The sequence below is a fragment of the Embiotoca jacksoni genome, unplaced genomic scaffold (genome assembly GCF_022577435.1).
Source record: "Embiotoca jacksoni isolate LCO1_2020_lvr unplaced genomic scaffold, fEmbJac1.0.p SCAF_21, whole genome shotgun sequence".
NCBI lineage: Eukaryota > Metazoa > Chordata > Actinopteri > Embiotocidae > Embiotoca > Embiotoca jacksoni.
Window position 1 is genome coordinate 6,897,533 of NW_027185352.1, and position 25,788 is coordinate 6,923,320.

Here is a 25,788-nt window from a genome sequence, read left to right on the forward strand (position 1 = left end):
GGTCACATTTTCATCATTTATTTGTAGTTTGAACAGTACTTAAGACAAAGAAACACACGAGGTGAAGAACAGCTTGTACTACATGATCTTTAGTAAATTCATAAACAAGGTTTTATTTCTACCATTATAAGGCTTAAGTAAATCATGCAAGCCATTTTGGGCACAACCTAGCGAGACCATCAAATTAACTAAAGGACTTTACCCAGATCTAATAGTTGTATTTATTCCCCGGTGTTATTTGTTTATTACCTGCTGTAGCTTTTTCTAAGTTTTGGAAAATTCTACACGGATAATAATAATGCTCAAAATTGATGGAGAAATGCATATTTTTACTGAAAACCTCAAAACCCAGTAAATATGTACGTGAAATCCCTGATAAAGTAGAGAAAAACGGCACTGAAAAATGGCACACTAACTCGATTTACGGAGTGAACAATAGAAATTGAGAATCACTGCTTCCACGTATGCTACATGACTGCATTGATCCCGGTTTTTCTTATCCGCCGTGGCTGCACTGTCTCCTGCGCGAACCTCGCCATGCTCCGGACGAAGCCGACAACACACTGATATACATGTTTGTTCAGAGAGCCCTAGAGAACAGGACATAATGTCAGTATGGTGTTTGTCAAATGAGTTTGCTTCTGTAAAATGTTTGCATGTTTGTTTCAAGGTCTGTATAAGGTCTCCGTCTCTTGTGTTGCTATTGACATCCATCAGAAATGCAACCTACCCATTCTGCCGCACAAAGCGAGCACAGAAAAGGTCTCATTCTTCCTTGTTTTCTAATTCTAATTACCCAGGTTGATTTAGACTTGGCAAAGAAAAAGTAGTGATGTTGTATTTCAAAAGGAACCGTCGGATCTGAATAGCTATTGGCCAGCTCTGTGAAGGGGTCAAGGTACTGGGATGCGTCCTTGTCCATACAACAATACAAAACCCTGATGTCACCGATGCATAATTGCAAAGCACATTTGTTCCAATAAGTTGTGGTTCAGAATGACATCTTTGGACCCAATGCTGCATTGTCTGTATAATATTAGACCAGCCTTCATTACATATAATGTGCTCCAGGGCATCAATTTGCCCATGGAATATAATGAAGTGCATTTTATTATTGTTAACATTACAATTTACAGAATGCAGCATTATAGCCATAATCCATTTTAAATGAACGAAGAAATAAATGAAATTTGCTGTGGCTATGCTGTTTTCCACATGGATTGAATTGAGGATGGAACATTGTATAGCACAATGCAAGCCCTTTACTGTTGACATGTTTGAATAGTGAATTGTATCTTTAAGAAATCATTTGTGAAAAGTAACTTAATTTCCATGTGCATTTATAGACTAACATAATGGTTTTTATTTGGCTTTGAGTGACTGCAACCGAAGCTTGAAGAGATTCTCCTCAATGACATATTTGATCTTTAGCCTTTAACTTTGTCACACAATATATGTGTGTGTGTGTGTGTGTGTGTGTGTGTGTGTGTGTGTGTGTGTGTGTGTGTGTGTGTGTGTGTGTGTGTGTGTGTGTGTGTGTGTGCGCGCGTCTCTACTCGCATGGACATACATACGTATATTTTGCACCCTAATGTGGAGTGTGTGAGTTCTGTATCAACACTTTGTGATAGTGTCATGGAGTTGGTGCATATTTTCGGTGTGTGTTGTACTGCAGCTGACCGTGAATAACATGATTAAGTGATAAAGATGCAGTGTGTGTGTGTGTGTGTGTGTGTGCGCGCATGGAGGCATGCTGAGAAGGCCACTATTAATTTGATAAAACAAGATTGGACTTCAACTTTGTAACCCTTGCAGATGCTACAACTGCTGCTGCGCGCACACAAACACACACACACACACACACACACACACACACACACACACACACACACACACACACACACACAATCTCTGTAAAGTGCATTGCAGTCATTTCTGGTGTCACTCTTTGGTTAGAGGCCTTTTTAGGGTCAGTGGATCCTGATAGTAAAGAGACACATTTTTCTTCTACAGATATGTAGCCATGCAGATAGTTTTCATTTTTATGTGCTCAGGTTTTACATACGCTTCTAAGATTTCCGCTCCAAACCTCAAAGACTATGGAGGTGACTAGATTTGAAATTGCAGTGCTCAAAGACTTGGAAAATGAAAAATGAAAAACTGAGCACCCATCCTTGTATCACTCCAAAGCATGTAATACACTCATCAGTCCTTAACAGAATACATAAATTGTCACATTTTGACTCAAAAAGATGTGAAAGATAAGGTTCCTTAAAGTTAGCTACCAAAAACCACGTGATTAGGTCTTGGAAAAACCTACTTTTTTTTTTAAAGTTGGACTCAAAAAGTACTTGGCTAGATTTAGGAAAATATCATGGTTTGGATTAGAAGAAGTAATTTTATGTAAGTAGCGTTAAATACGTTAAATTTTGTGCGTAACTTACGTCACTGTAAAGAAATCCATGTCGTTTTCTGAAGGCCTTGAGCCCTAGTCTCGTGGGTGAAACCTCCCTGCTTGGCCTGTGACACTCTATGTACTTCATCACATGGCCTCTCTCACATGACCTCCATCTCTGGCCTTGGTCGTGTACTTTTCACGCCCACGCGAGGCATAGCGTGACACTGCCATGGTATCCTTTAGTGGACTAATGGGTGTATTACATGCTTCATTGGCACCGTGTCCTTCATAAATTAGTGTGCTGGTCTTTCAGAAAAACATTAGAGACCTCAGATTTAATAAAAGCTACTTAAAAAAAAAACCACCAAAAAAACATTCCATGCAGCTGTTTGGCTAGATAACAATATTGAGATATGTGGGCAAATATGTCATGAGAACTGACTCTTTAAAATTGAAATTGATTTTGGACTAAATTGTGTTTGTTATTGGGTTATGTGTTATTCTTTTTACCAGAAAATCACACCAAACTTCCAAGAATCGTTTGATGTTTGCTCCGTGGCCGGCGGTCATTCCTCCACTAGTGTTTTTGGCCCTGGTGACATGCAGGTGGACACAATAGTTATGTAGGGTTACAGGCCAAAATTCCCCCCATCTGTCTCCATTGTATCCTGTCTATAATTCAATCGAGTCCCTCACATTTAGCCCAGTCAGATGCTTTGAGTCACTCGGCAACGGAGGTCACTGTCTGTGTTTGTGTGTGCTCATTAACTTATTTTCATTTTGAGTTTCCTCATGTCCCGGGTACTGTCTTCTATGAGTCTATGTATGCGCTACAGTTAATATACGTGTGTGTGTGTGTGTGTGTGTGTGTGTGTGTGTGTGTGTGTGTGCGTGCGTGCGTGCGTGTGCCGCGCCTCCTCCTCCTCTCCCTGAGGTTTATTAGTTGTGTGTGACAGCATCTCTGCAGATTGCATGCAGCTGGTCAGTTAGCCAGACAAATGCATGTGCACTGAGCCAACAGTGTATTTGTTACCTGGACAATCTAACACAGACCAATACAATAGCAGTGAGTAGACTCCCATCTCTAAGTGTTAATGTTTACATTTGAAACACACCTTCATTTAAAAGACTGTATTTGTCACTTTAATGACTTTCTATCTATCTGAATGTTTCTCGCCCACTCTCTCTCTGTCTTTATCTGACTACCACTGTCTGGGACAATCAGCATGTCCAAACAGTCTCGTTATATAACCAGCCAACAGTGCTACGATCTCCCATCCATCATAATGCCGAAACCCCACTGAAACGCTGTGTATTTATATTGTGTTATTCAATATAAAACTACTGTAGAAAGTGAACACGACGACTGTAAATAATGCAGAAGGCTTTGTTTGGATTCCTTGACTTCTCGATGTGTTCATATCTTTGTGTGTGTATGTGTGTGTGTAGCAGCCCTTGGCGGGAAGGTCCTGTGGTCCCTCCCCTCTCCGGCCACTCTGTTAGCGGTCTTTATCTTTCCCAACAATCAGGCTTTATGTCCTCGGACACTCCTGATCCCACGGTAACCCTGGGAGCAGCGGCGCAGCGCTCCTGCTGAAACCAAACATATTTCCTGACATATGTTCACTTGTGTAACCCAACTCAGCAACACGAGCTGACTAACGAGAAGAATCTTCTTTTGGTTCACCAGCGCGTTTTGAGGCAGAGTCTTCATCAGAGTTATTTATAGAGTCTGTAAAAAAAAAAAAATCCAGACTTTTACAAAAAGCTGAATCCTTATCAGAAGAAGAGAAGTTTCAAAGTAAAACAAAAATAATAGATTAAAACCAATATTGAAGGTTTAAATACTCAACCATAATTAATATTATATTGTCATATTTGTCATTTATGGTACTTTGAAACTTCTGGGTTGGAGGTGGAGCATACTTTGTGTCTAACTCTTTTTCTGATGAAGATGCTGCACCAGAACCTGGAGGACAAAATAGGAAGAGTCTTCCAGTTTTTCAGCAATTTTTTTTTTTCCTTCTTGTGTTTTTTTAACTACTTGTGCACCTACTTGGCTGGTGATGTGGCAACATCACGTTCCTACCACTTGTGTCACCCTCAAAACCCTGACACACAAAAACATGCCCTTTAAACACAATAAGGAGTCAAAGTCTGGGGCTAAATGTGATCAGTTTTGTTGATTGTCTTGCAGCTTAATATTCTAATTACAAAAACAGGGTTAAAGATGTTAAAAACTGAATATGTAATTTTGGATTTAAAACCACTGAGGTCAAGGCATCTTTCTATTTTTTGCCAGGTTTTTATTTTTATTTTTTCCATCCTTTTGTTAAATTAAAGCTGTCTTAGATGTTATTTTAACCAACACTCTGAAAAGGTAGGCGCACTGCAAATACTGTGGTTGAGAATCAGTAACAAAAAAAACAACAACAACAAAAAAAAAACGGAAGAAGAATTTTCCATCAAACAGAGAAAACACAATGAAAACATCCATCAAACATATCGTCCTTTATTGCGACGGAGCACAATGTGAACGAACAGCAACACCAGACTACAAAAGCAGCACTGTGTTAGCATCAGTATCAGAAGTTGCAGAACATGATGTGGTGTTTGATCACAAGAAGCCTTTGGCACTGTGAGATGCTGTGCACAGAGAGGAAAACTGAGAGCATTGATTTTATTGTAGAGGAGCAAGGACTGTGTGTGATTTGGCAAGTGCGCGTGAGTGTGTGCGTGCTGCTTGTGTGTGTGTGTGTGTGTGTGTGTGTGTGTGTGTGTGTGTGTGTGTGTGTGTGTGTGTGTGAACTGTCTGGAACATAAAACTATAGAGGCCCATTCAGACCTTCTTTTCTCTCTCCTTCCGTCAGGAGATAGCAGGGACATTGAACTGCAGCAACAAAAGCAGATTTCCATCAGACAGAGTTTCTGAGAGAGAAAGGCATTGTGTTGAAAGGGGCTTAATGGAAGCTCAGCTTAGAGCTTTATTCACACAAACTGTACTCGCGGGTCGACAGAAGCACTATGTGTACACACCCAGGAACACACACACACACACACACACACACACACACACACACACACACACACACACACACACACACACACACACACTTCCCAGATACTACTAAACACTTCTTGTCTTCTTGTTCTCCTCAGAAAATTACTGCTCTCATTTCTGTAATGCCTTAATTATGCAGGAGAGTTAGTGACCAGGAAGTTGCTCTGGAGCAAAGCACTTAAAACACTCTGTGGCGATCTTGGACTAAAACCACATGTATGATGAGGTTTGGTAACTGGCTCACGGGCAGTTAGTGACTCGCTGTTGACAGATAAACTGACCTGAATCCACTCTTCGATGCCAAGCACAGTCAGAAAGGTATGAATTCATCAAAAGCATATCATTTCCAGAGACATTGTTCAGCGTGCAATTACATTATATCAATATGTTTTCGTCATAGTTTTTTTATTCCTACTTAGGGTCACATGGCATATAAAAGGCGAAGAATTTCCATGCTCTGAATAGAACGCGGAGGCCTCCAGACATACCAAAGAGCTGAAACAACACCTCTGATAGTGCATTGAAAAAGTAGAACATTGTGTACCTCCCAATGAATCCTCAAACAACTAAATATGTTGAACAAGAACAACCTAAACAAAAACAAGATTACCATCTTTTGCAAAGGTTTACCTATTTTAATACCAGGTCTCGTCTCCCCGGGTGCCAATGTTTCACTAAAACAAGTTCCTCCGCGAGACAATTTTTCAAAGGCACCGTCGCTACATCCTGGACTTAGCACTGGCCAATACGCTCACTTGTGATTGGTTTAAAGAAATATAAAGAAGCCAGAGTTTTTTCCCCCAATATTCACAATGACATATGAGTGCAGTCTGACCATTCTCCACTACTGGCACCATGGTCGAGTTTGGTCTGTCTATGTGAGACTAATTGTAACCAAACTGCTGAGGTGCATAAGTTTGCCTCCTACTGCAGTTTCTGGCTGAAGCTCTAGTCATCAGGGTTTTATCCAGACATAAGTTGCATTAAATGATAAGTGTAAACGGGGCCAAAGCCCAAGTTAATACCCAAGACATAGACAGCTGAACCTGTGTCACGAGGTAACTGAGTAACGAAGTTATATCACTGGTTGGCCAAATGCTGCGTGGCTCAGTTTTCAAATTAAAAGCCCTTATTTCAACTTAAAAGCTCTCTAGCGTTTTATACAGATTCCAGCCATATGCTAGGTTTTGACCTAGTCTTGTTTCACTCCAACCATCCTCGCTTTTGGTACCTCACATATTCATACAGAGAAGCATCTACACACTCTTTGACATATAAAAAAACAAACCAACACACACTTGAGAGGCCCAGTCACATGCAGATTTGACTTTAAAATGTATTCTAGCTTCAAATCTCGGATCCCCTTTTGGGACCAGATAATATGTTCAAGACATAAACTCAAGACACAATGGTGTCAAAAATGTCTTTTTGTCCCTTATAAAACATACATCATGTTTCACAATGAATCTTCACTGTGAATTATGTGTATTTGAATCCCAGCCTCTCTCTCTCTCCCTTACATCAGAGTTGTCCCCCTTTTGTATTACATGTAAACCAGAGGATGAGCGAGCAGGCCTCCCGTGGATTAACCGCTGACTGACTCCAAAAATTTAAGGCAGACTCCTTATTATGAAACATGTACAAAAATGTGTTTTAAATTCTTCACTCCTGGGGTTTTCCAAACTAAGTGTATACAAGCAGTACAAAGTGTGTTGTCCCCAAATCACATCGTTCAATATTATTCCCCCGGAAAAGACTACACAACGGCTGCTCCCAAATGTGATTGGTGTTATTTGTAAGTCAGCCTAAATCTCAGAGAAGCTACACACACAAATGGAACAGGGCTTACTAATCCATTTGTAAGGCAATAGGCAGGCAAACAGGCAGGGGAGCGCTTGCCAAGTGTTGTAATCACAACTAAAGATGATGAGCCCACTCCCTTCCTCTACAGTCTACAGTACTGTGTGTGTGTGTGTGTGTGTGTGTGTGTGTGTGCGTGTGTGTGTGTGTGTGTGTGTGTGTGTGTGTGTGCGTGCATGTATGTCCTACATCTCCTCCTTTACAAAACTGTGACAAGAGAGGGAGAAAATGAATCGGTATCAAGTGGATAATCTACAAAAGTACACTAGGAGCTTTTCCACCTTATGCAAGTCCCCCGCTCATTCATTTTGAAGCTACCACGCAATCTCTCTGAGAACAACAACAAGCCGGCGATATGAGTTTTGAAAAGGCAGTAATTGTAAGCAGGTTGGGGAATAAATTAGAATGATGACAAAATACAGAGATAAATCCAGCTTAAGAGAGATGTACGCCACTGTTTATTTGATTTCAGCTTTTCTCTCCATCCTGCTCTTTCTCCCTCCCTCATTCCTGATCTTTTTTAGTGGGGTGGAAAAATGGATTTTTGTCAGCGATTTGGCCCTGAAATAGCTTATTGTCTAAGGCAGCCACTGTGCAGTACGACGTCAACATCACATGTGTGTGCGAACGCGCTCGCCTGTTTCCATGGGGAGTAATGGCCGTGGAAGTGTGTATTGGCTTGGCTGGCACAATATGCCACTGTGCTCATTGGTCTAGACCGGTGTGTGTGTGTGTGTGTGTGTGTGTGTGTGTGTGTGTGTGTGTGTGTGTGTGCGCGTGTGCGGGTGTGCGTGTGCGTGTGGTGTGTGTGTGTGTGTGTGTGTGTGTGTGTGTGTGTGTGTGTGTGTGTGTGCGGGTGTGCGTGTGCGTGTGTGTTCACAGTATGTGTGCATGTAGTTCTATAGACTCTCTTGTTGATATTTATAGATGGAAGAATTCTGGTAGGAAGGGGGTGAGGGAGGGAGGAATGTAGGGAGCAAGAGGGGGAGGGTCAGGGAGAGCCAAGGGACGAGGAGTGAAGCAAGGAAGAGAGGAAAGGTTCTCAAAGCAGGAATTAGTTACTTTACCACCCTCAGCTTTTCTCCTTCTTAGTTTTACTCTTTATTTCCCACTGAATCAGACAGATATATAAAATAGAGGCCTGTCAGTTTGTTACTCACTGAAGTAAAAGTTTGATGACGACTAAAGTCAGGGTGGCTGTAATGTAAATGACCACGAAAACAACGTAGAATGTGCATGTATATTCTAATACAATAAACATGTCCTCTGCCTTAGAGGTAAATTATTTATAAAGTACGATCAAAAAGTTCAGAGACTGTTCCTGTTGCACACAGACGGAGAACAGCACAGTAATGTGCCGCGGGATCAAATTCAAAGTGCACAACCATTGTGCACCTGACACACCTTTTTTCCGTCTTGAACAGTGACGTTTGCCCCTCTTGAAACACAAATGCCTCTCACAACACCTCACCCGGCTCATTGCTTCATTGCTGTAAGCTTTTTGAAGCTGTCCTTTGCAGATTTCACAAGTTTGACACACCGTTTGATGTAAACTCTCTGCTCAAGTTCCTGATCCATGGTGAAATCGCAAATGTACTCGTGCCACTGGTCGCAGATCAAGTGAAAGAACTTGGAGTACTCACTCACTCAAGTTATTGCTTTCCCCTGCTGAATGTGCGTCACTGTGCTGCGTTCTGTTTGTGTGTGTGACAGGAACAGTCGCTGAACTTTTTGATCGCACCTCGTTTCCTGTTATTTTTCAGCTTGCTCCTCACCTCTTTTCATTCTTCCTTTCGTCTTTCTTCGGCCTTTTGCAATCTATCTCAGACTTGAAATTTCTAACACCACAGGGATGCACCTTTGCATATCTCAATGTAGATGACATAAATATTGTTTTATTAATTAGCTGTCGTTTGTTCTTCTTTGTGTCCAGGAGTGAAGAGGCTCAGTGGACAGTGCAGCTGATTACCTCCGGACATTTGTCTCTCCGGGTTGTTCCTCAAGTAACTGGTAAGACCTTCAACTGAATGCCTGTTTTGTTGTTACTGCATGTTCACACACGTGTCACTCTGTTGCTTTATATGCCACAACAAGTTTATGGATGTTCTCATGAGCTGCTGCAAAACTTTCTTGGAAATTTACAAAGTAATGTCGAAACATTCAAATTCGTCATGGAAAAGTGTTGAGGTGAAAGAATAATTTCTATTCTCACCCATTCAAAATAACTTGTCATAACCACAACAGATTCAAAATATAGTGTGAAGGGAAGCACAGCTGATAAACTTTATTCAATCAGGATGTCACTTTAACATTGAGATCTCTATATCCAGATAAACCTGACAACATGACACATTCATAATCAAACATTTTCAACCCGACAAGCAGTCAGCCAGCATGCAGGCACAACACAGTTAAGGCCAAATAACCCCATGAATTGTCAAAAGCAGTTACACAAAAAAACAAACATTAGATAAGGAAGCCTTTAAGTCTCTAAAGGGTTTGAAAGAACTCAGCTTATGAACATGTTGCAGTTTTTTTTTGCATTTAAAAGAAGCATCGCACCTGAAACCAGTTTGTTTTACCCACAGATAAAAAAAAACACATGTTTCCACATTGGACACGTGATCACACGTATGACACATTTTTACCGCATGTTGCAACTTATGATAACACCGGAAAAATATGTGGAAAATGTGAATCTACGTGAAAATGTTTCAAAATCACGTATCACATGAGCAAAATACATGTTGATGTGGTCACGAGTTTTTGCACGTGAAATTCATGTGCTTTCTTTGTAACTCCAACTCTCTCGTCGAGCAGTTTTTTCAAAGCCATAGGTTAGGGTTAGGGTTAGGGTTAGGGCTTTGGCGTCTGCGTCGGGATGACCCGTGCCAAAGAAGGAGGTCATGTGACCGAGAAGAAAGTGACAATGTCCAAGTCCATTTAAGGAGGAGGTTGAATGGAACACAAGACTTACACATGAAACAAAACATATCTAATTTACGTAACATATTTAGAATAACTTATTTTAACCCAAACCATGATATTTTCCAACACCTAACCACTTTGGTTTTGGTGCCTCAGCCTGAGGCACCTGAGACGCTTGCCTGATTAAAAAAAACAAAAAACTGCAGTATTTGACATGCCGGGATTAAATCCAGTCGACAGGACAGCTGAGTTAAGTGGATGCTAGACTGTGTATTGTCATTACTGGATTTGAATATGAGAATAATTTATTACAAAATGGAGTTTATAACAAAATGGTGTTTGCCTTTACGTATAGCGTGACCAGAAACTGGTAAACTCAATGTACCAAACATCTTCAGAATATTTCTGAGTTTACACTGAGTTTACCAGCAGCCCATCTCAGGCCTGTTGTCAGACTCGAGGGCCTGTTATCTGCATCAGCCTTAATATTCTGCAGTCATGTGTTTTTTATGTTTGGGAACTTTGACTACTGATCTAAAAACTTTGCTAAGAAATGAATTTGACTGGTGGGTTTCTCTAAATGTTGTGACACAATCGGGGGAGATTTGTTGTGCGGCGCACTCGGCTGTGATGACAAAAAGCGGTGGATTGGTGCTGTACGGAGCACAGGGCCTGGAGTCAGAGCAGGACAGTGATAACAAAACCAGATATAAGACAAATGACCATGAAATAGAGTGATAGTGTCTTGCTTGCTCTTTGTATGTATGTGTGTGTGTTTGTGTCTGCCTGTGTTTATGTGTGTGAAGAAGTCCAGACAGTGTGTGTCAAGGCAGTGTCATGATAACAGATTGCGCCCCCATCGCTGCTCTGCTGAGGAGTTTTAGCTGGCACTGCTTACACTGACTGCGGTGTGTGTGTGTGTGTGTGTGTGTGTGTGTGTGTGTGTGTGTGTGTGTGTGTGTGCGCACGTGTGTGTGCGTGTGTGTGTGTGTCACGCCCTTGTCAGATCAGCCATGACTCTGCCCACTGCGTGTGTGTCAACCAGGGGTGACCTCTTTGTGTGTGTGTGTGTGTGTGTGTGTGTGTGTGTGTGTGCGTGCGTGTGTGTGTGTGTGTGTGTGCCCTGTGCTGCAGGCAGGGAAAGTCCATCTTTGCTGCGCAATGTAGTTGGAGGGGACACTTTGTGGCGAGTTTGTGTCATTGTGGGAGTTCCCCGTCAGTGAGAATGGTTGGTGTTCCACATCAGTTTCATCACACTTTTATAACAGACGACATCACTCTTACATGTCTGTATTTTGCTAAACAATGTTAGAATTGTAATCTGTTTCTAAAAAAAAAAAAAGCCTCCACATTTGCCTTTTCTAAAACTTTGTCCCGTTTGGCTCCCAAACGTTTGGATTACAAAGTCTAGCACTCTGCTCATTAATGTGAAATAATCTAATAATAATAGTATAGTATACTATTAATATGTTTTAGTATTTAGATAATACTAAAACAGTCAATTATTGCCATCAATAATTGTAATATTTCAAATTCTGATCATTTATTGGGTGGTAGTGCCAAAACAACAGCTGTACATGGCTACCTTGCACAAAAACTGAAGATGAAAGAGACGTGTGATCAAAAAGTTTCGAGACTGTTCCTGCTGGACACAAATGTAGCGCACCACCGTGATGTGCACAAAGCAGGGGGAGCCAATAACCTTTGTGAGTAAATATTTCAAGATAAGCAGCTTGATCAACTTCAGCACCCGTTTTACGCGTGCTTCTGTGACCAGTCGTACAAGCGCATTTGCAAGTTTATCATTGACTTTAAAAACTTAAACAGAAGGCGCACATCAAATTTTCTGTCAAACTTTGGAAATCTGTAACATAGACACTTGTATATGTGTAGGGCCAACACAGCCAAATGCAGCGAGGAAGGGGAGTGATGGAGGGATGTTGAAGAGAAACTTGTACATTTTCATCACGTTGTGAACTAACACAAAGTCGTGTTGGAAAACCAAAGTACCACAGCGACACAGTTTTGGTCATCTGTACCAAATGGTTTCCCTCAAATGCCTCAGAACATCACAGTTGAAACTCAGTGTTCATATTCTGACCCTTAGGTATGAATTCACGGTGTACAACCCCATGAGTGTCTAACAAAACCCACCTGGTTGCATTCCTATGCATGATATTTAGAAGGCCACACAATGTTTTCAATGACAGTGAAAAGTAATTCATTCAAAAATGAATGGGTTCTTTTTTGGCCTATTTTACATTCCTCCACCAAGTTTCCTGAAAATAGGGCCATAATCCTGCTAACAAAACAAAAATAACAAAAAAAAATACTGTACCAAAAACATCAATTATTAGGTAAAAATGTAAGCTATAATGACAAAATATAGCTGAAGTGGTTGTTTGCAAATCATAGGGTTGGTGCGGTGATGCTCTGGATAAGAGTGCTTAACTGTGAATATATTTACCACAGACCAAGTGAAAGCAAAAACAGTATTAATAGAATTGTAACCAAGTCAAAATAACTCCATTCAATAGATTTTATTGCATCTCCTTGCATGGTCTGCTGCCATTTTGGGGGGATTTGCACCACTGAACTGAAAGTCTGACTCTCCTTAAAGTCATTAGTGTTTCTTTAACAGATATTGAAACAGATATTATCCTCCATGAAAAGCCACACGTCCCTCAGCGCATTTCCCTGCAGTAAATATGCTCTTCTCCATACGTGGTTGTTAATTAGCTCTGTTCCATATCTTGCTGTGTATTTCCTATGCCAAATAGATCCCCTGTCCTCTCTCTCCCAGCACTGTCCAGAGCTGTATGAGAGCTAATTGGCAGCTCGCTTGCCTGCCGCGATGGTGATCATGCAAATGTATTGGTGCTTACCAATAGCCGAGCCCATCAAAACATTACGACGGCCATTACCCAAAGCTGGGGCCGGCCTAACGAACATATGCTCCCCCACCCGACAACCTCCCCCCAATTTCTAAACTCTTATTTATGTGTTTAATTTAATGTGCGAGGGAAGAATTTCCTAAATTAAATTTGGTTTTCGTTGGTGCCTCAAGAGAGTGGCAGCGTTATAATAACATGGTAATTTTTTACACGTCTTTATGAGAAATGAGAAAATTAATTCTTTCTGACAAGCTGTAATTATTGGGCTTGGAACAGTTGCAGCTGAACAGTTTGGGCTGTGGTAGCCTGGCAGTGAGCTGAAAGGGAGAGGGAGAGAGAGAGAGAGAGAAAGGAGGGGTGGAGGAGAAGGAGAGAGAGAATGGAGAGACAGTGAGACAGAAAGAGAGAGAGAGTTTAGTAGTGCAGCCAGAATCACATATGGTCACAAAGAAGGGAAAAAGAATGGGAGGAGAATGACAATAATACTGGACAAGGGCAGAGGAGAGGACGAGAGGGGGTGGGAGGAGGGCCGGAGGACCGCAGGACCGGAGGACCGGAGGTATGAGCAGACAAAGTTGGGATGAAGAAAAGGAAAAGATATGCGAGCAGAGGCAAGTTTAGAAGTGGAAAAGAGAGAGGGAGAGCTGAGGTGAGGGCGAAACAACAAGTCCTCCAACCCATACGACCTGAGATGCTTGTATCTACCCTCAAATACGACCCACAGGAGTGTTTCCTAAATTAGTGCCCCCAGGCTTTGGTGCAACAACCACTTTGTTCAGGTTTTGGGAAGATAACGGTATAATGAGGATTTGACTCACATTGTGCGTCAAAGTTACGTGGCCTTCATCGTCATGGCAACAGTAAAAGGGGGATTTTAAATAACTGTCCGGACTTGTGATCGGAAACGGGAAGCGAACAGCGTTCTGCTGCACCCAGTGTTATACAGCGTTTGTCGTCATGGCAACAGTAAATGCGATTTAAAAAAAAAAAAAAAAAAAGTTCCCAAGTCGTTGGTTTGAAACAAGAAGACAACTGTCATCTCTTGCACCTGTCCTTGCCTGATGTATCGAACCATCCACCGAACCTGCTTCCTCCTAACAAGGAAAAAGTCACATTAAACAGACGTGATGTGAACTGTGTCACTTCTCTGGGACGCCAGATTGTCATTATCGATACGATCACGAGAGGTGGCTTAACTTAAAAACATAGCTGGAGGTTGTAATACGGTACTGGCACAAAATGTATGGGGTCACTTTTTTGGAGGAGGACAGTCAAAATAACAACAGGGGTGAAGGATGTAAGACGTATAAGGGTACAAGCAAATCGAGGAGACAAGGTTACATTAAAGGAAAGAAGGGTGAGAGTAGGACACGAGAGGAGAGAGGTGGTGGGATGTTGCGTGGAAAGGGGAGGGAAGAAGTAGGAAATGAAGGTGGAGAAAATTCGAAGAAGGAGCTGAGGACAAAGGAAGGCAGTGGGAGAAAAAGAAAGTAGAGGAGAAGAGTGGAGGGCATGAGATATGTGGAGACAGGGCTAGATTAAATAAAGGAAGGAGGGGAAAAAAAGAGTAAGGAGTTGCACAGGACAGCATGGAGGCAGAAGAGATCAGAGGGGATGGAGATGGAGGAGGATAGGTGAAGGACTTGAGGATAGAAGAGAGGGAAGGAGATGGTTGGAGAATGGAGGAGAGGTGATAGAGGGTGAGGGGGAACCAATATGGACGAGTTGAGGACAAGTTTAGAGGAGGTGATGGTGAAAAGGGAGGAGAAACGAGGGAGAGACAGAGGAGACGAGGTTTGAGGAAACAAGGTTGGTTAAAAGGAGGAGTGAAAAGAAAAGTGGTGAAAGGTGATGGAGGAGAGGACAGGAGGACAAGGGCTGAGACATGTATTCCAGAAAGGAGACAGGAGAGGAGAGGGAGGTGGACAAAGGTTGAAGAAAGGAGAGCTGAGGGCAAGAGAAGAGCGAGATGGAGGAGAAGGGTGGAGGACGAGGCACAAGGAGGCCAGGTCGGGAGAAGAGAAAGGGTGGAGGATGTGCGTGAGGAGGCAGCGTCGGGAGGTGAGGAAGGGAAGTGGGAAAAGACACTGAAAAGGAGGAGAGGTGGAAGAGGTGTGAGGAGACAAAGTTATAATATATACAAGGAGAAAGGGAGGAGGGGGTGAAGTACACAACAGAGGAGGACACAGATGGCGAGATGTGAGGGAGAAGAGGAGCAGGTGACAGAGGTGAAGAAGCAGATTTAAGAAGAAGAGAGTTGATTAAAGAAGAAGGGTGGAGGATGTGGATTATGTCCTGAAAGAAAACTCTCAGAATAATAGAAACGGGGGGAAGGAGAGGAGGAAGGAGGTGTGGCGAGGAGTCATGCCTCAGTGTGTTACATCAGGTAGGAGTCCCTGTCTGATGTCATCAGAGGAGGCTCCGCTCCGGCACCGCCAGCTCCGCCCGCGTCAAGGTTATAACACATTAATATTCACAGTCTACAACCCAGGCCTTCTTAGGCTCTCACTCACTTACACACACACACACACACACACACACACACACACACACACACACACACACACACACACACACACACACACACACACACACACATTCAAAGCACCAACATCTGCTCACACTTACAGACTTCTTCCTCTTAGCTCCATCAAGCCCTGGCACACATTCACACACACATCCAGAAGCGCACACACACACACACACACACACACACACACACACACACACACACACACACACACACACACACACACACACACACACACAGGCAGCGCTTCCTATTCTTTGTCCCATCATGTGCTGAATATGCTACACGATATCGATATCATGTGTCCATATTGTCATTTCTCTGCAGATATTCACTTAAGCTGCTGTAAAGAGCACTGTTACTGTTGCTCGGTGACTCATTTAATGACCCTTTACTTGCACTACTTGTGCACGTGTGTGTGTGTGTGTGTGTGTGTGTGTGTGTGTGTGTGTGTGTGTGTTGGTGCGTGAGTGAGTGTGTGTGCATCTGCAGCCAAGTGGCCATTTGTTTTCAGTAAGACATCCCTGCCTTAAAAGGAGAACCACTGTTTCTGTCGGCCCATGTGTGTATGTGTGTGTGTGTCTGTGAAAGTGAGTGTGCGGCAGGGTTTGGAGGTCATGACGATAAAAAGTGTTACACGCAAGGAGAGCCAAAAGGTACATCATGTAGTTAAAAATACTTATTAAAATAGTTTCTCCTTTAAACCTTAAAGCTGTGGGTGTGTGGACATAATGTAATGAGTATTTTAAAGCCACCGTGCGATGCCTATGAGTATTGTGTGTGTGTGTGTGTGTGTGTGTGTGTGCGTGTGTGCGCGTGTGTGTGACCGCTCTGTGTGTGTTCTTAGAGAAACCTTTCCTGTTTATTCATTGACCGTGTTCCATTTTGTCCTGTGCTGTTAAATGTTTCATCCGAGCAAAGGCATGATGGGACCCCCTGGGGATGAGGCATCTGCCCACCCGGCCACACGCTGAATTATACATGACAGCGCAGGACACAGTGTGTGACAATGTGTGTGTGTGTGTGTGTGTGTGTGTGTGTGTGTGTGTGTGTGTGTGTGTGTGTGTGTGTGTGTGTGCGCGCGAGAGCATTTCTAGGTGTCACTGAGTGAAGTGTCCACTTTGTAGCGTGACTCTATTCTGTTGCAGATCTACACAGAGCCTGTCGTCAGCTGTATGTTGTCGGCGTTGCCTTTTCTGTGCGTGCGAGTGTCATGTGAAGGAACTTTTTAAATGGTGAATTAAACAGGCGATAGTTTCTCGCTGCCAGAATATCAGCTCTTTTCAGTGCCAAAACAAAACCTGCAAGAGCCCCTTCTGGTAAAGGTAGAACAGAAAAACAGTTTGTCCTGGCTTATTTTTCTCACGGGTGCTCACTGGAATTGCTTCTGCTAAATGCTGCTGGGAGATGTTAAAGAGGAACATTTGGCGTAGTAAGTCGTTGCCAAAACCGTCTCCAAGAAACTCCATTTCTATTTTTTTAAATTTTTATTCTCATATAAATCAAAAACCATTGTGTTTTGAAAAAATATTCAAAGGGTTTCCAAGACGGCTCAAAGACGAAGCCAGCAGGAAGTGCCAAAACCTGCAGTTCCTCGAATGGCCACTTGGGGCTGGCTCCAAAGCGAGTCACCCCACACACCCCCCATGTTAAAATACCCATCTTTACAGAAGAGATAAACAGGTTTATAGCCTGGTACAAAACATGGTTTTGTGCTCTACAGTTCATTTTTCTGTTCATAAAAATGTAGAGTGTGCATTTTTATAAAAGTCACCCATTTGAATTATATTAAGGCTTAAAGTTATGCATAATTCAGGACGTGGCTGCTTGGGTGGGAGACGTCACAGTTGGCTGGAGATGGCTGGCAGGTTTAAGCGACCAGGCTTTGTTTGGTCCACCTTAGCTGCACCTCTTTGCCCATTTGATTACCCAGGAAGTAAGGCAGAGTCAGTGCTGCCTGGATAGTGATGGCCAGAGCGACCTGGAACTGAGCTTCAAAACTGCTCTTCAGAAAAACTGAGTGACATCATGGAGGCTACCTCCATTTTTATATGCAGTAGGGTCCCAACGACTGTGGGGTCAGCAGTATAAGCAAACGTTAAATGAGGTTTACCTCGTTTTGCCATAAGAATTAGGAGGCCTTGCGTGATTCAGAGTTATGCATCTCACAGTTTGTGAACTTTTATTGTGAAACTAATACATTTTGCATTGTGGACCAACGTACCTATTACACAATTTGATGTAGCACTGGGTTTTTCCCATCAAAAACTTACTTCGCATCACATTCAAGTTTTTTGTGGTTACACTGACTTGAAACATGTGACCAAAATGAACTTCTGAGTGAGAGCATAAATCCACTCATCATTAAAGCTGGGAATCATTTGTATTCATTGCTTCTGAGGTGGACGACACAACAGAAATGTTTTTTTTTTTTTTTATGTCGCCGCGCTGCACCTTCACTATCACTTTCCTCTCAAACTACTTATGCACACATTTTAGTGAGAAAGTCTCCAGTGACTGTTGTTGCTACCTGGAACTGCAGTCCTAAAAAAAAAAAATGAATTTATATATTCAAACTTTTTGGGTATATTTTTCCCCTGCAAAAGTTGAGCCATCATGACAAACGTGATGATATTTTTACACACACACACACACACACACACACAGACAATCTTGTCTCTGAAAGGTTAAATAATTTACCCTCACAGCATGTGCGTGTGCGTTGTGTGTACTGTGTGGTCATGTGTGCAGGTATGCGTGTTGTGCACCTGAGGTCTTGCTACTGTAGCTAATGAAAGCCCCGTCTCCTCATGCAAATGAGGCTGCTGTTAACCCCAATCAGAGAGGTCGCTGAGTGCGCATCAATCCCACATCTCCCCGAGTGCTACGCCGGCCCCACACAATGGTCCCCACCCCTCCATAGGCCCACAGGTAATTACTTGTAACCAGAAAGGGAAAGGACCAGGGGGAGTCAGGGTCTCAGGTAGCTGTGTGCGTTGTTGGTGCTTTTATTTATTTATTTTTTTTAATTTTTTTTTTTATGTCATTTACGGGAAACACAGGGTTGGTTTGCATGTTGGGTCAATTGCAAGTGCCACACCCCTTCCTTCAAAACGCGCACACACACACACACACACACACACACACACACACACACACACACACACACACACACACACACACACACACACACACACACACACACACACACACACGTACATACACAGTGTGACAAGTAATTACAGCCTGAGAGTGGCTGTGCTCTGTGTGAGACTGGAAGGTCAGGCCTGCTGTCTGTTCCCCGTGGGCCACTGAGCGTCACCTCTCTTGACTACATCCACAATCAGTTCCATTAGCACTGCGTCTTCCTGACCACCTGACGCGTTCTGCATCCCACTTGTCAGTTAGCTCTTTTATGTTCGGCCCGTTTCCTGCCGGACACTTCGAAACCGTGTTGTTTAATCGGTGATGCGAAACGGCAGTGACATAACGGTGAAAGAACCACACCGCATCGACTGCTTTTCTCCTGTAATACCAACCTTCACGTTGCTTCACATCACCAGCAGCTGTCAAAATGACGTTAAGTGAGGAGTGCAAGTAAATTTTATTCATTCGTTATGCTACCATTAAGAATAAAAACATATTTCCTTGGCATAAAAGTTGAGCACAGTATGAGGTGCAGACTAATGACTTAAGACCTTTGCCAGCAAAATTAACATGTTTAAGGAGCAAATCATCCACCAGTGGATTTCTGGTTGCAGAATTCCTCCAACATTTTTGAATCATGATAATATAAGTGTCACGGAACAGTTGTTATAGCATTTAATTAACAAAAGTATTGAAGCATGACTAGTTTGGACAAGACTGTCTTTTCACCATGATTATTGTAACATGGCTTGTTGATTTTTATCCCCCCCCCCATTTCCTGTTTGGTTTTATCAGAAAAGTATGGACTATTATGTCACATAGATCATTAGAAACACACCCCTGCATTATTGTGTCGAGCGCAGCTGAACTGTACAGAAAACAGGAGAGATTTACAGCAAACTCCCAATACTGCTACATGAGGCTCGTTTCACCAGAGTCTCCTCTAGGTTTAGATCTTTTCTTTTAGTTAATCTTGTGTAATTTCCGACACGTATCAGACCCACAGCTGCGAGAGAGCTGCTGCCCCCTTAATCCAATCTGAAACAATTCATTAATCTGACCTGAGTCATTGGGGTCCTGACGGTTCAGGTTCCTGTTCTTCTTCTTATTTACTTGTATATCTTCTTGATGGAGCCTACGTTAATTTGTATATCATTGGGGGGGAAGTAAGATCCGAGCGCAAGTGGTCTCTCCAGACGCATTTGGAGATGCATGAAATGCCAGGTGGAAACAGACGATTTAAATCTTGCCACTTGTGATCCGAGGAGGCATTGATAATGCCAGGTGAAAACAGCCCCTTTGATCAACCCATATGTTGTGTTTATTACACCTTATGAGGCACATTTGTGATTTTGAACTACTTGACTTAATTAAATTACCAATGCTCAGTTGCTCCATCTGAACTTTAGCTGATAACAAACAATACAAAATGTGGTTGTATTCATACAAAGAATATGTTGGGGTGCTTTAATGTGTCTGCTCCCTTCTGACTTTTCTGTTTTGTATTTTTCAGTGAATTGCTTTGGATATTGAGGGGTTCACCTCGCATTGATATTCACGGTCTACTCTCTGTGACCTAAATACTATATTTCCTCTCACATCTCTTTTCTCTCCACTTGACTTGAGGCATGATGTGTGTCTGAGAGTTTAGGAGTATCTGAAGGTTCCTCTATATATGTGTTTGTACAGGTTTAACTGTAATGTCAATGTAAACCACTGTTTGTGTATCATGAGATATGATTGCTTTCCAATGAAGAGCACTTGACCATCAAAAGAACATCAGCGCTATCTTTTCCAGTGAGGCAATAATGGTCACCTTAACACCATCACGCGCTGTGCCCTGTGGGCAATTGATGTCCTTCTGCAAAAATACAAATAGAAGACAATTTTTCTGTGGTTTCAGTAACAATGCCAATCCCTGTTTTCCTGTTGTCTCGCAATAAACCGGTTAAAGGCCTCCAACAGATTCTGTATTCGATCAATTTTGAACGATTAGGTTTGCCAAGCTAAATTAGGTCTCAGGATCATCAGCCTTTGTGACCAGAGTAGCCCGAAGGTGCTTTTACTCTTCACTTATTAACTTGTTTCTGTGCAGAGGGATTCTCACATTTTTGAGTCAGTGTGAAACCATGAATTCCATGAATCCATTCATTGGCAGAAAGGGAACATAATTCACTGTTCATGGTCTTTTCTTCTTTACAAGCAGTCCATAGCATATGTGGTGTGCGTGAATGAGACATTTGTGCATCTTTGTAAAAACAAAGCGAGCTCTATATTAGACTGGTGCTTTCTTCCCTAACAGCCCAACTGAATATATCTGATAACGGTGTAAAAATCAAACGTGCCAGTGAAAAACGAATGCATTGGACATACCTATGGTAGTATGAACTGAATGCACTGTGTATTTTGTATTTATTTAGTTCACTGAAGTAAATGAAACAACATTAGGTCAATGAGTGATAACAGAGAGTTTTAAGATTTGAGATAGTCATACGGCATATATATGCAGTATTATTTAAGATCTAATAAGTATACCTATTGAAAAAGTTGTTTGATTAAAAATTGTAAATCAAACATAAATCCTCGTACAGCATCCTAAAACTTAAACTGTTTGTTCATGTGACATAGATGTTGTCCTCATTATTACATCTTTGGTGCCTCAATTCTAATTTCTAAACATTCAAATGATCAGTTGAAAATCTGAGATATTTTGTACCCACGGCTCACAGTACTTCCCTCCTTATGCGACTACATGATACTTTTTGTTAATTATATATCATCACCTGTTAAGTCACTAGCAGCTAACGTCTCATTTTCATTAGATCGATTTGTGGTGATGGTAAATGATCAGTCGAAACTCGCAGCAACAGGTAGTCCTGATAGTGAGTCATTGTTGCGCCCAGTCTGCCCTCAGTCTAACATGAATAGAAGAAGCAGCGTATTTTAACGTCTTGTTAGAATGAATGCAAAAAAACGTATCAAAAATTTGTTTTCAAATGGCGTTGATATCTGATTTGGCTCTGTCTGTTTTCATGCTGGTATATTCTCTCTTAAAAAACATTGATAAGGAAGATATGACATTAATCAACTGCTATTTTTTTTTTATTAATCCACTGCCTGGTCTGTACAATCTAAGTTTACAATTATGTTATAAAAGAAACCAACTATTAACTAATGGCAGGATTTAAAATTGGACCAAACTGCCTGGACGTTACAGTGACTCACTATCGCCTCTTAACATACAAAGTGGTATTACAAGATGGGATTCAAATTTTTACGCAGCGCACCTTAAAGGAGAAATGTAGGGAGGGCAGAATTGAGATGGGATAAGCAGCTAACAAAGTTGTCCTCCAAACCGGTAAACAGCCCGCGTTGCTTCTAGAAAAATGTTGCACCAACCGAATGACCGGTGTCTGAATTATGTCAGAACATGAAATCTACGTCGGGCGGAGAACAGAAACGTAGGTGTAGAAAATGAACACGCACATCTTTCTATTTCTGTTTCTATTTTAAATATAGGTATCTGCAAGTGATGAAAACATAATTATCCAGCTCTTCAGATACCTCGTTGTATCCTGAGTGAAAGACATTGCAAGAAAAACACGAAGCCTTGTTCGAAATAAGATATAAAAGATCCTTCTCCAAAACAAACCCCATCCTGTTGAACTATACATTCTCCCTCCAAAACAAAAGCAGTGGGTGGAGCTGGTGTAAGGCGCTGAACAGAGAAGATGAGAAGGTGCCCATTGACAGGAGCGAGGGAGAGAGAGAGAGAGAGAGAGAGCTCCTCTTCTCTGAAAATGGGCCCCAGAACAGCCTGGGTGAGCCGGGGGTTTCATTATCCCCCGTCCCCTCTGTGATGACGAGAAGAAAGGCGGACGTGAGAGAAAGAAAGAGAAAGAACAGAACAGAGGAGGGGAAGAAGAAAAGAAAGAGGCGTTTGATAGAGCTGTGTGGAGACCGTGTGTGAATGAGCCAGTGAAGGGCAGCCATTGTCTTGCCGCGACCTCAATTTGGTACTGTACGCTCCTCTTTTTACTGCACTGTCTCGAGCCACAATGCCTTCTTTCTCCTCCTCTCTACTCCCTCTCTCTCTTAAAGAAATAGGGGGATTAGGGCCCATTGAGGGGAACTGCGTGTCCAGATTGCCAACTATCGTGACTCCTCACCATGTGACGAGAAGGCAACGAGATATTCTGCAAGATGTTTGCTTCTATTTGCGTCCCTTTTTCTCCCCTTTTGATCCTTATTATATTTACACATTAGTAAATATATCAGTAACATAAGGAACATGTAATTGTGCTATAATGGGAATGCAGTGTATTTTTGGAGGTGAAAGACAAGAGAGTCACAGGGACGGAGAGGGAGAGCGCAGCTGTACTTCCTGTTTACCCAGGCCTTGTTTGAGACAGTGGGAAGGAACAGGGGTTGCATTCATCTCCTTTCTACCTCCACTGACCCCCTTCGTCCTCCCTCCTTCTCCTCCTGCTCCATTCTCCTTTAATTCTCCTTTCCTTGTGGCTCTCTCTCGTTCTCTTTTTTCTCTCTTGCTGATAAACTGCATTGAACTCAGGAGGACGAGTTAGATTAGGCGGTGTGTAGCGTGATTGGGCAGGCACGGGTTCAGGACTGATTTGGAAGCAGAAGTGATTATTAAATGTTCAGACTTGCTGCTGGTATTATAGATATGGACCGCAGATACGACAGGGGAAGAGATAAATAGAAAAAGAGATGAAGTAGGAACCGAGTTAAAGGAGGGAGAGTGACAGGGAATGAACTTTTTGAGCAAGTTGGTTCACTTTCGCCTGGCGCAGTTCAGTTGTTAGGGAAATTATAAAAACCCCCCATCATTCATTTTTATTTATCTGCCAAAACATGGAGCATGCACACACATAACTCTATTAGAGAACTTAGAAGTTTGTGTTTGCTTTGATGGGGAGCAAACTAACTGTAACTGTACGCCAAAGCAGACCTTGAAGCCACTGAGAGAGAGAGGGAGGGTTGGAGGGAGAGACAGAGTCAGAGAAAGAGCCAGCGCATCCCAGTTGTTTGTTCCACCCACCCAAGCTGAGCCCTCTCTGACCTTTCTTTGTGCAGTCGGGCATCAGACTGAGATGCCGCGAAAGATGCACTAGATTAAAAGGATTGTGTCTGTTGCTGCTATAGTTCCTATTGTACAGAGGGATTGCCATAGACTAGCCCGCAGTCAATTTATCACGTGTATTTATGCACAAACACATCCACCCACACACGGACGCAAACTGTCTCGCTTATACATGCACGGATATGGTGTCAAAATGTCGGCGCGACACGGGGGGACCCCTTTCATCTGTATGTGCTGTTTGTTGCAATGACAGTCCATCTATTTGCGCTCAATCATTAGGCAACCATGGAAAACTGGTTGAATGTCACTGAGAGAAAAATATAGGAAAAGGACGCAAAGGGGCTGGGAGTGAACAGCGAATTTGACCAATTCTTCTGTGATGCGTTGAACTTGGGAGGGGTCAGTAGGGGAGGTGGGTGGGTGGAGGGGGGGGGGGTGTCAGTATTTACTTTATCATGTTGAGTTGAATCAATCAAACGCAGCCTCTTGCTGCTTTCAAAGCTAACTGTCTTTGTGTTGCTATTTTTGAGGCTCTGTGCACATTATAGACTTCGATTTAAGTGTTGAATATATTTACATCTTTTAGTAGAACCCCCTGTACGCTCTAAATCCTCCAGCTGATGAAAGGGAGTTTATTTTGTCATAAATTTCAGTGAAACGTCCTTTTCATTCACTGTGATATGCAATGATCTTTGGACCTCATCCTAAATGTAAGACCTTGTATATCACAAACGGCATACAACATGCTTTAATACTGAATTCATTCTGATTATTTGAGAGCAGCAGGGTGTTGCAGTGAGCGAGGACTCCGCCCTTGAACTGAAGGAACCCGGCTGCATCTCGGCGCGTGTTCCTCCCTGCTGAAGTGTCCTTGAGCAAGACACTGAATCCCTGTCAGCTGTGAGAGAGCTGCTCTTCCGCTGACCCTGTGCTCTGACCTCCATGTAGGAGGGAAGAACCGAGGCTGCATCTATCGGCCTCCTCCTTTTTTTTTTTTTTTATTAGTTTTTTCCTCGCAGAATTGATCACCCAAAGGAAGAACGCTGTGCTCACTCGCCGCTCGCCACCGGGAGGTCAGCGTGCAGGGTCAGCTTTGGAACAGCGCCTCTGGAAAATGATAGGGCTTCGTTGGTTTGCTCAAGGACGCTTTATCCAACAAAAGCGAAAGAATCGAACCTGTAACACTTGAAACCCAATGTTTTGTTTTCCACAAGAAGGGAACCTTCCTGCAGTAGGGAGGTTAGAGATCATTGTAAATAATAGCACGTAAACCTTGTACTCACAAACCAGCCCTGGACCCTCTGGGGAAAATGTAAATGGCTTCTGTTTTTTATACAACGTTCTGTCTCCAAAACCAAACTTCGTCTGAGTTGAGGAACTTTTTTTTTTCTCACTTTTCTTTACTCTTTTTAAAATATTAACTTTTGAAAAGGTTTCCAGGGCTCCAAGGACATGAGATCGGGCAAAATCTATGAGTCTGTGTAAATCATCATCAGAATGAAACTCACAACAGGAATATGCAGAGGAGAGTTTTATGATTGTTTTCGTATTATTTCGTGGCTAAATTGAGGTCAAAATGCTTTAAATCCCAAAAAAACAAAACACTAACAATTTTTGTACGGCTACAGTTCACTGCATTCTCAAACTCTCCTTTGGACTTTCAATTACAATTTGTTTTGATTAAACATGCAAATACAGCATCCTTGATGGCGTCCTTTGTTAGCGTGGCCTTCTTTTGGCTAAAAACCATACTCTCTTGAGTGCCCCCCACCCTCTCTGTAATGAAGATTGAAGATTAAACAATAGCAAGGAGCCATTATTTTTGTCAGTGAATTAGAGTACCATCAATCTCACTTAATCACCTTC

General features: G+C 42.4%; 1 protein-coding gene across 1 annotated transcript in view; it reads left to right on the forward strand.

Moving 5' to 3' along the window:
- Positions 1-9,255: 9,255 nt before the first annotated feature.
- Positions 9,256-25,788, forward strand: part of sox5 (SRY-box transcription factor 5) — a 155,244-nt gene continuing 138,711 nt past the window's right edge. Inside the window, exon 1 of the mRNA XM_069156644.1 lies at positions 9,256-9,329. The gene's annotated coding sequence lies outside the window, so the exon portion shown is untranslated. The remainder of the gene's footprint in view (positions 9,330-25,788) is intronic.